Genomic DNA, 11,433 nt, shown 5'->3' with positions numbered 1-11,433 from the left:
GAACACGAGCGTTTTACAACAACCTCACACGTCTCGAACTTAACAACTGTTGCTTCTCGATGTTGCTGTCCGCAAGACGAGCAAGGGAAGAAGTGGATAGGGCTTTTGGAAGGTCAGTCTTGAAAATTACAAGTTCTTTGTGAAGTTTGGATTCGTTGTTCAGTTTGAAGGTGGGTTAATAGGGGAGAATGTGGAATAGAGGTTAATTTTTCTGTATCAATTAAAAGACCCATGCTCGAGATAAAAGGGTGTGTTCGATGACTGGTAAACTGCTCTTTTGTTCTAACTGTAGGCTGTAGGCCTCTTTGTGGAAATTCAGTGATTGCTGTAGTTGCCCTTATATTTCTTAGGTGTATAAAAATTCGTGGAAGCAAAACAATTAGCCAAGTTTGGAACGTCCCTCTTTCTGTGTCTTTTCCTTGGACTAAAAGTTGTGCTTTATATACCACAGTCTTGGGCACTGAAAAAAAGAATCGATGTCCACTAGCTCTTCTGCACCAGACTGCTACAAAGCGAGGACAACACAGAATAAACCCTAAGATAAGTAACAAAATTTAACAAGATCCTGCTCTTCGTAAACGTATTGTTTTTATGCTTGTAAGATTTCCCTCTTAAAAAAATGACCCCACTGGACAAAAAAAAAAAAAAAGGAACGCCATTCATATTTTTGTTCTAGTAAAAATGTAACGAGTTCCCGTTCCAGTTCTATTGATGGAAAATGGAACGGCGGCGTTCCTTCGTTCCTCCTGAAAGGAACTTGTTCCGGGAACACCGTTCCGTACAACACTGATCCGCTGTGAATGTGTTACTAAGTGTAATTGTTTTTGTGGCCGGTGGTGACGTGTGTTTGCGTGTAACCCCGCACTTCCGCTGTTATTTCTATGCATAAGTATTGGCTCTTAATGCACTAAAATCTGGCGCATGTGATGCTCTAATCAGGATAGTATTCAATGGTGGAAAAAAAATTCCGGTTCAAGTACGGCCGTTTTTTTCACGCGCTTTTCGTAAGGATTATGTCAAACGCTCTGATTGACGCGCGTAACTGCTTCCTCTGGGGTTCTCAAAAGCAGTCATCGACATACCGCAGGAAACACACGGGTCCTGGGGATCCGTGTGTTTCCTGCGGTATGTCAATGACTGCTTTTGTGTAGTAAAACCACTGAGATCGACCGTCTCCACACACATCTAAACTCCATCGAGCCAGCGATTCAATTCACGATTGAGCATGAATCAGATGGTTGTCTCCCTTTCCTAGACGTCTGTGCAGTGAGAGAGTCCGGCCGCCTGGACTTCCGTGTGTATAGGAAGCCGACACACACAGGCCGATACCTGGACTTTTCCTCAAGCCACCCTAGGACACATAAGTCTTCCGTGGCTTCGGCACTCGTCAGACGGGCGATCACGGTCTGCACATCAGAGCAGACCCTTCGAAAAGAGATCGAAACGATCAAACAAGACCTGCGGAAGAATGGCTACCCAGCTAGATTTGTAAAAAGCACGATCAAAAAAATTCGACGCACCCCTTCAACCCAAGACGCCCCCCCCTCCCTCCACCCGCGTGTGTGTACCCTACATCAAGGGCACAAGCGAGGTTCTCGCCCGAGTACTGCGACAGTACGGCATAGCGGTATCACACAAGCCAGTCTCGACCATCGGCGGCCTTCTCTCCCTGCCAAAGGATCGCCCCCGGAGGGAGAGGGCACAGGGACTGGTTTATAAAATTCCCTGCGGTGACTGCCCCGCGTCGTACGTTGGGGAAGCAAAGAACTATCCAGAGCGTCTGCGGCGCCACCGCTACGACATCGCGAAGTAAAATGTGGAGGGAAGCGCGCTGGCCGAACACGTCGAGAAGACGAATCACTCCATCCTCGGAACGGAGAAAAACTGGCGGAGGCGCCTTCTGTTGGAGTCGTGGCATATTCAATGCACACTTGGCAACATAAACCGGTCGACGGGGACCCTTCCCAGCAGCTACGTTTCGGGGTTAAGAGGGATATTCCGGAAAACACCCGGGGGTGTTCGGGTTCGTGGGCAGGCCGTTCCGCGGGACAAAAACAGTCACCCGTGATCAAAGGACCGAGTTGGTTCCGAAACGTCGGGATTTTTGCTTTTTAATAAAGCTTGGTTAGAGGTTCAAAGTTGAAGATTTATCAGTCTCGCTTACGTAAAAACAGTAAACCGTATGAAAATCACAATGAAATGTATCGCGTCTGCGTACTTCTCGAATGACATTTGAAATTAATACCGGGGAACATCTCGCTGAATGGAATTTCGTGCAAACAACGAGAACTTCGGAAGCTATGTCTGATAATCTGCTTCGTGTACGGCTTTTGGAAACTTGTTAAGCATCTGCGTACGTGGACGAGTAGTTATACTTAAGTTGTCCCACCTCCAGCAAGAGCTTCCTAGCTTCCTTAACATCCCGGTGTCTCCTGGACCTGGAGCAGAGCGCGCGGACAGCCAAAGCACGGCCGAAAAGCGTGTGCCGGAGGCCACGCGATCAAAAGACACGTCCTGCCGTTCTTTCTCTGTCCGCAAATATAACGTTTCAATTGGCCTGTTCCTCCTTTTGAATCCTTTTACGAATAATTTTTATCAATTTATCTTTTGACGCAATTTCAAAGTACAATGCCGCAACTCGAAAACTTGTCGCATCTTCAACCAAATGTTCAACTATATATGTATATGGGTGTTTTCATCTCACCTCAGGCATGCATTTAGGGTCGAATTTCTAATTTTGACAAAAAGAAATATACGTTTTGGGGAAAATCCTTTTGTGCGAGGGAGTGCAAACGGCAAGTTTGGGCGATATTTCGTTCTCGAGTTATGGACGTTTTAAGCAGCCGAGGCGCAAACAGACTTTTCTCTCTCATGTCAGAAGTGTGATGTTTCGCTTCTTTCTACGTTTTGCCCTTTTTTGGTAGTGCAATGTAACTTTTTTTGGCCACTCTCAGAATAGGGATTATTTAGGGTTAATAGTTTCATTGTGATTATTTATCCTCACTTCTGTATTAAATATTGCCAAAATGTGTCCATTTGTCGATATTTGTCAAAGTTTTACCATTTCTTCCGCGTGACCTATTTGAGATATCGTAGCATATTTAGCATTTACATAAAGCAAAGAGTATACTCCTTCAATCGGTAATAAATTTAATTCTGTGTGTGAAAGAAAAAGGGCAGTGTATTCTCGCAAAGCAAGGACTATTTAATTTTTTCTGCAAATTAGAGGTCGATTTTTTAAAGAAATGTTCTTTTATTTTATTTATTTGTTTTTCTCTAGCTAGCTATTGCAGTGCTTGATAAGGTAATGCAAGTATAAAATGTAATACATTGTTTGTATGGCAGCTATAAAAGCTTGAAATCTGATTTTGTTTGACAGTTTTGTTAGCAAATCAACTTACTCGCCAAAATACAGTAATTCAAAATTGGCGCTTCTTATTTTTTAATATATACCTGGTGTGGTACGTGCGTGCTCGTGCGATACGTGCGTGCGGTGCGCGTAACGTTATTTATCTTTTACGCTCTAAACTATGTAACATGGATTATATGGGACAAATCAGTACTTCATTTCGGTTGCGCTTCAATATTCACAAGTCTCATGTCAAGTCCTTACCCGCGCTCCCCGTTCTCAAAACACATGCATCTTAAATAGCATAGCATTGAAAAAATACGTGTCATCCTTCTTGAATCTGGATTTAGCTCTGATCACGACAGAGTTAAAGGAGGCGTTTTTCATTCACGAATTCAACTCGGTTGCTTGTGGTATTAATGCAAGTCCAGGCGTGCTCACTTGGCTGCCACGCTGTGTGTAGGGCCTAGGCCACACAATTATTTTGCTTTTGCACGGACTGTGCTAGCCAAGCGCGTCGATCACATTGTTGCACCAAAGGCGCCTGCCATCGTGATCTCGTTCCACGCCTCTCGTGAACATCCTCGTGAGCGTGCGTCCCGTGGTAATCCTTCCGCTGCGCTAAATTGTTGGGCGCGTAAGCATCATTAAAATATGACATAAATACTTCATAAAAAACCGCCACGGCACTCTTGCGCTGTCTAGATCTCCGCTCTCGAACCGGTGTTAATCCCGAACACATCTTCCTTGCCACTTTTGTGTGCGCTCCGGCTGCTCGGGGGTGATTGTGCTTAAGAGCAGTAACAAAGACTGTGGCAAATACTACAAATCAATTTATTTCGTTTTATTGATTTGAATTAAGATTGTTTATAATTACTGATTTCAGAGATTTACGATAATTTTTTTGCTCCTGTTCCGAATATTTTTAATACCCTTCATAGTAATTCTTCCTCTTCCACACGAACATCAACGAGAAGAAGAGAACATTTCACAACCATCCCACCCTGAAGAAAAGCGGTCCCCGCTTGAAACGTTGGTGCAGTAAAGAAAGGCCTTTCCTGGAGCTCCTCCCCTTTCGTCTTACGTCCAACCGGCCCGTTGAACCTTTTCACCGTATATATATATATATATATATATATATATATATATATATATATATATATATATATATATATATATATATATATATATATATATTTGCGTTTCCTTCCCGTGTTTTTACGCTGATGATACGAGAAGACAAGTCTATAATCCGTTGCAACCTAAGAACGAAGGGCGAGGGTAAGACGGACCGGGGAGGAGGAAGCAGACGGAACGCCAAAGAGAGAAGGAGGTTTCCCCCTCTCTTCTCCAGCGTTCCGTCTGCTTCCTCCTCCCCGGCCCGTCTTACACTCGCCCTTCGTTCTTAATTTGCAACGGACTATAGTGCTTTAAAAGCTACTACCGCTATAAAGAGTGTCTCAAATAGTCACGAGGCTCTTTAAATCGACGCCAAAGACAACAGGTTTCTTACCCTATCGCGCTACGATTTTCTGAAGGGTTGCCCACACGTGGTGCATTCTTTCTATAAAATTTGCAAATAAACTTACCTGAGGAAAAGTAAAAGAAGAAAAAAAAGAGAAAAGCTGAAATCCTATGAAAACACTGCGAAGCCACCGGTCTTTAAAGAATAGGGCGCCCGGTCGTTTGAAGAACGGTGGTTTTGATGCGTTCCCATAGGAGTTAAGCTTTTTCCCTTTTTGTTTCTTTTTTCCTCAGGTAAGTACGCTCTTTGCAAATTTTATTGAAAAATTTTAGCACGTATGGGGCAACCCTTCAGAAAATCGTAGCACGGTAGGTTAACAAACCTTTTTTTTTGCGGTCGATTTAAAGAGCCTGGCCGCTATATGAGACACACTGTTCTCCGTTTCCCACTAGATGCGAATGCAACGGCGACTCTATGATGTCAATTAAGCCGCGCCGAAAGTGCATCGTCACGGCGCTTGTGGTCTTTGTGTATTTGCTACCCTTGGCTACATTAATCACCCTTAGAAAAGAGAGCAAGAAGTTAGCGCATCCACTTCGCGTGATTAAATCGGCCGATCATAGGAAACGCACAAACACCAGGAGTGCAATGACAATGAACTTCAGTGCATCTCGAATCGACTCCATCGGATTCTTGCGCCGGCCGCGCTCGGACTTATCCTGTGAAGCGAATTAAAGTGATTTGGACCTGGGCCACTGAATTGCGTTCCGGCCGCTTCGTAACTCGTATTTGTGACGAGGTTCTGTAGCTGTGTCGAATTGCTTGTAAAACCACTTTCGATAATATGGGATTTCCTATTTTGTTTTTGACCTTCACCGACGTTCGGTGTCGTCGCAGGAAGCCATTTAACAAGGAGTGTCAAGCTCGGCTAGATAAAGCGTCATTTTAAATATAGACTACCGAGTGAATATGAATGTCATATTGATTTTTTTTTTTCAAAACAATATGCTGTGTGTTTTTATTTTGCTTGACGACCTGCCCCCTCTACTGGCGCCGTGTGTGTAATAATGAGAGCTGCTATATCCTCCGGGATCATGCTCGTTCGTCTGAGATATTTTCACATCTAACATTCATTTTTCGCAAAAAGAAAAAAAAAAGAATTAAGTGATATGCGAGCTTATTAACGCAATGTAACGTCGTTCGGACGTTACAGACGAAAGAATAACGCCACAGCCGTGACAAATGCGAAAGCGACGAAATATTGAACGATTCCAATAGAGTCAGGCGCAGGTAAAACGCAATCCATGCATCAAACATACGTGTAACGAGAGCGGGCTGTTTTAATTTCGATATTTTCATAAAACTATGCAATTTCAAATGAAACAATAAAAAGACTATCCCCCGGAAGACGATTCTAACGGACATTCGAGTCGAAAGACATTAGCCATTTAACCAAGAACGCAGGCGCTTCTAACTTCTCGAGTAGCCCCGAATGTCCCAGGGAAGCAGAGGTAGCCTTAAGTTGTACTAGATTTTTTTTTACTATTAAATATTACTTTGTGTAATGTTCGCCAACAGTAACTTTATATGCCACTCCTTGCGTACGAAGACGCGATTTTCCACTTTAATATCCAGTTCGCGGGGACTTTTTTTTTCTTTTGCTAGCGGATTGATAAAGTTTTGATCGAAGCAAGTAAACCCTAGACGGATCGACGGCGCGTCATTTGACAAGTATGGCATCCTTTGAATTAAACAATTCCTATCAATTCCTAAAAGAAAAAAAAAATTGGAACTACAGCTTAAGAGGCAAAAGGGATGCGAGAGGCATCTGCCACTAAAAGCAGAATGCCAAAACAAATTGATAAGCATGATTATAATTTATATATAGCAATGAACATTGCTGACAAAAACGTTTACTTTCGCGGCAGCGTAAACTCCACCATAAAGTTGCAGGCATTATCTAGTGTAAACTTAAATATAGCAGGAAAACATTTGCTGCAATTTAATGCTTCGAAAAAAAAAAAAGCATTCTATATCGCCATCAATAAACACGATAATCCATCACAATTAAATTGAACTATATCGCCATACCTAAGAAACAGGAGGATACGTTCAATTGCGTCTGGTTTAATGAATAGCCTACTGGAACAACCTATTTGACTGAGCTATATGAGGTGGTTTGTTGAAATTGTTCGCCTGAATGCACAAAATGAAAAATTTGTTATCCAACTGGTTAAAACAAGTGTCTGGAACTACCTCTTTTCCTCGAAACTTTGTGTGAAATTGTTGTAACAATTAATTGGAAATTAATTACGCTAAAGAAAAGGGAGATGAACACTCTCCGGCGATATGAAAGACTCACTCGGAGCGGGTGGCAGGGGTGGTGGCTGAGGGGGGCGCTGCTCGCGCTTTGGGCAGTTCCATGTCGCTCGGAGGGGAGGCCTCACTCGGTGCTCAGCCGCGCCAGCTGGGGAGCCGCGTCGAGAACGCCTTGATCTACCTTCGCACCGATTTGCGTGTATGCCCTACCAAGGCGGCAATTGCTCCTTGCCACACACCGGCCTGGGCGAGAGCGATTATTCGTGCTCGGTCAAACTGCTATACCCGCGGCATTCTTCTAACAAACTAAGGAACAAACGCGCTCTTCAACATATTTCATTTGTGCGGTACAGGGCATCAACATAACTGTAATCTTTGTTTTTCGCAGTGCTTGATTTGATAATTTGCTAAAAAAAACTGACAAAAGCGCCCGTGATAACGAGACTTCATTCGAGCCTCCTTTGCAATAGTCACAGGCGTGCCGCGTAAGAAGCGCTCTCCCGCCAAACCGAAATCAAAATCTGTTAAGCACGTCTCGGCGCGGCTGGCGCAGCTGAGCACCGAGTGAGGCCTCCCCTCCGAGCGAGGCCTCCCCTCCAAGCGACGTGGAATTGCCCAAAGCGCGCGCAGCGCCCCCCTCGGCCGCCGCCTCTGCCACGCGCTCCCAGTGGGTCGTTCATATTGCCGGAGAGTGTACATTGTTCTGAAAACGATAATGACGATTTCACGGTTTTCCGAGCAGCTATCGTTTAAAAGGCACCGAATAGTTGAGTCAAACGACGTTTATTACTTCAGACATGCGCAAACAATTAACGAACAAAGGCGTTATCAAATGTGTGAAGACCTTAGGCAACACGATGAGTTAAGGAATATTATACCAAGAATGTCGAAGGTAAAAAAATGAAAGACTTTTAGAATTCTCTGTAATGCCGAAGTAGAGCCCAGCTCCTGAGGACGGGGATGGGGGGAGAGGTGAGGAGGGGATCATATATGCCCCGCCTCCCTTCCGTACCCTCCCCTCCTCCTCGCCTGCTTCCCTCCCATTTAGCGGGGAATTTTCGCTAAATTTCCCGCTTAATATAGTGGGGAACTGAATTGGTGTTGAGGCCACATGACGTCAATTTTCCCGCTAAATTTAGCTAGGAAATATTTGGCCAAATTTAGCGCAAAAGCTTTTTCGCTAAATTTAAGGGACGTCATACGTGACGTCACGTGTAACGTCACGAAGGTAAAATTTTTCCGCTAAATTCAGCACAAGATTTGTTCCCTAAATTTAGCGGAAAAATTTTCCCGGGTTGGGTGGCGTCATGTATGACGTCACGAGGGTAAACTTTTCCTACTAAATGTGTCACAAACATTTTCCGCTAAATTTAGCGGGGAAGTTTTCGCCCTTGATTTAGCGGAAAATTTTCCCCGCCAAATATAGCGGGAATATCTCCCCGCTAAATTTAGCGAAAATATTTTCCCGCCAAACTATCCTCGTGGCGTCATTATGGGAAACGTCTCATAATGCAACGCGCGGTTACGGCGACGGCGACGGCGATGGCGCCGCCGTTCAACACGGAATCGCGCGCCTAAAGCGCCGTTCATACATGCGCGACCGAGTACGACCGAGAGAGACCAGACAAGTTTTTAAGCCTTTTGCGACGTCTTAGGACCGGATGCGCTGCAGCGGAGCTGGTCCTAGGAAGTCGCAGGATGCTCAAAAACCGGTCTGGTCTTTCTCGGTCTTACTCGGTCGCACGAGTGTGAACGGCGCTCAAGAGCTGCGCTCCAAAACCAAAAAGAAAAAAAAGAAAAAATGTTAAATGACAAATTTCCCTTACTCCTAAATATTTTGGACCAGCTGGTGATTTTTTTTGTTATCGTTCCATCAGTGCTCAAACAAATACAAGCAGACGCGTTTTTCACAAAACGAAGAAGGTCTTGTGTAGCAGAATTTTAAACTGCATTGTGATTTCATAGATATACACTAAACATATAGCCAATGCTTGGTTCAGTGTATATCTATCATTTATAGGCGTATTTTCACTTCACTCTGATGTGTATCTTAACAGTACGTATTGTGCCTCAGTAAAATCCCAATGTTTTTGGACCCCAGTGAAAAGGCAAAACATTTTTAAATATAAAAAGAATATATTTATACTGCTATGCCAAACCTTTGTGTTTTCATGATTCAGAAAATAATCTTTGGTATCTTATGTTACCAAAATAGGCGAAACAAGAGTTAGGATTTCTTAAATTATGTATTAAGGGTTTTATTTTTTTAGGTGTGTGTTCGTACGAACTATAAATGAAAGTGCCAGGATTGTTGCTCCTTTGCGTATCAGTATTTTTTTTATTGTATCTGCAATGGGTGTGTAGCTTGTGGGAACCATTGGGTTCCCTCTATCCCTATCTAGGCCTAGCTTCAAGCAGGCCGTGGGAGTCGTCGTCACCAATGGCGTCGGCCTCCCGGATACAAGGGACCACGAGGCCGAATTCCCCGAAGGGGCCGGTTCTCCCTTGCCCTTTTCGGTGAACGCGCCATCGGCACACCCTTGGGAGTGATTATGGACGCGTCCCGTTTTCGAGTGACCTTCTACTGGCCTCCCCGGGCGCGTCTATTTCCCGCAGGCTACATAAGCCGGCCACCCACCTGTGGCCGGGGCTCTTGGTTAGGGGGGGCTACGCTCGACGGAGCATTCATCGTTATTTTACTGTTCCCCCTTTTCCGTGATCCTGCCAGTTAAGGCAGCGCGGACCTTTCTCCTGGTGATCCTGTCAATTAAGGCAGCGCCAACCTCATTTCTCCTTTGTTCCGCCTACGGGCGCAAAGCGTGTGGCGTAAGCCTAATAAACACGTTTTTACGATATCCCTGTGTTTCGTGTGGTCTCCCGTCCATCGGAGCCTAATGGCAGGCAACGGACGGACCCGGCCGTAGCCGCCATAGCAGCGACCTACGGAGTGGGTGTTGCCTCACAGCGATCAGCAAGGTAAGTCGAAACCCGCTTTATTGCAACCGACGAGTTAAGTAGTGGGTATTTGCCTCACTGAGGACTTTGGGGTAAACTAGAATCCCACAACTGGCGCCCCAACGTGCGGCCCGTCCGGCGTCTGCAAACAAAGCAGCACGTTCGCAATGACAGCGAACCAGGCCAATTTCCGGCCTTGGACTTCGTGGACGGAGGGAGAGGCGAACGCCCGAAACCCGACGCCACCCAACGGCTTAGTGGCCACGTCAGCCACGCACGGACACAATGCAGTGTCTTTTGAGCCGAGCTTGCTTCTAAGCGGAGGCGACCCAACATGTCCGGAATGCGCCCGAGGCATCCCCCTCCGCGACGCGCCAGCCCACTCTGCTGAGCGAAGCGCACCTGCGCTTGTCGAGGTCAACTCCGCGCTCGCACAAAGCGCGGCGACGCAACAGGCAAATACAGCCTCGTACTGCGATGACCTTCCGACCCCAGACTGGCCTGCAACTTCCGCACAAACGGAAGAAACTGCCGCCGTCTGCGAGCAATGGCCCAGCTCAGCGGCTTTATGCGCAACGGGACACACGGCGGCACGCGGCGGCCCACAGCCAGTGTACAGCTCGCCAGCCGAAAGCGTATCTCATCAAAGAGAAAATGCGCTAAACTCGTACCAGCCACTGCTAGATAACGCAGCACGAGTTATCGAGAGTTTGACGGGAGCGCTACAAACAGCGACCAGGCCTCCGCCGCCCACGCGGCCACCGGTCAGAATTCATATCCCGACATACCGAGGATACGGAAACCGAATGAGCGCCACGGACTTCCTCGAGTACCTGAAAAGTTATCAAAAGGCCATGGGAATGTCGGACAACGAGATACTGGAACGCATCCTGCCAATCTCGTTGGTGGACCAAGCAGCGCGATGGTTCCGTCTAACCGGAAACCAGCTGCTGACTATCGAGCAGTTCCGAAAGGCTTTTCGCCAGGAATTCCTCCCCGCTGACTACGAGCGCAGGATGAGGAGAGAGCTCGAGCAACGGACCCAGCACCCAGACGAGTCACTGTTGGAGTTCGTAAGGGCGATGCAAGAGCTCTTCGAGCTAGCAGAACCCTCCGCGCCACATGCAGAGCGGGTAGAGCGCGTCATTCGACAGGCGCACCCGATTTTTGCGGCGTACCTCCGAGGCAGTCGCTTCCGCGACCTGAACGAACTAGCCTCGGAAGCTCGGCGGATCCAGGGAGACATTCTAGCCGCCCGAGCGTACCGACCTCCGCCGCCTGCGTCATCGGCACTTGAGCCGCGCTGCGCATGGAATGGGGAGACGGCGCCCCGAAACAGGAGGCA

The sequence above is a fragment of the Ixodes scapularis genome, unplaced genomic scaffold, assembly GCF_016920785.2.
Source record: "Ixodes scapularis isolate PalLabHiFi unplaced genomic scaffold, ASM1692078v2 PGA_scaffold2__306_contigs__length_199485367, whole genome shotgun sequence".
NCBI classification, from domain to species: domain Eukaryota; kingdom Metazoa; phylum Arthropoda; class Arachnida; order Ixodida; family Ixodidae; genus Ixodes; species Ixodes scapularis.
This window is presented reverse-complemented; position numbering follows the sequence as displayed.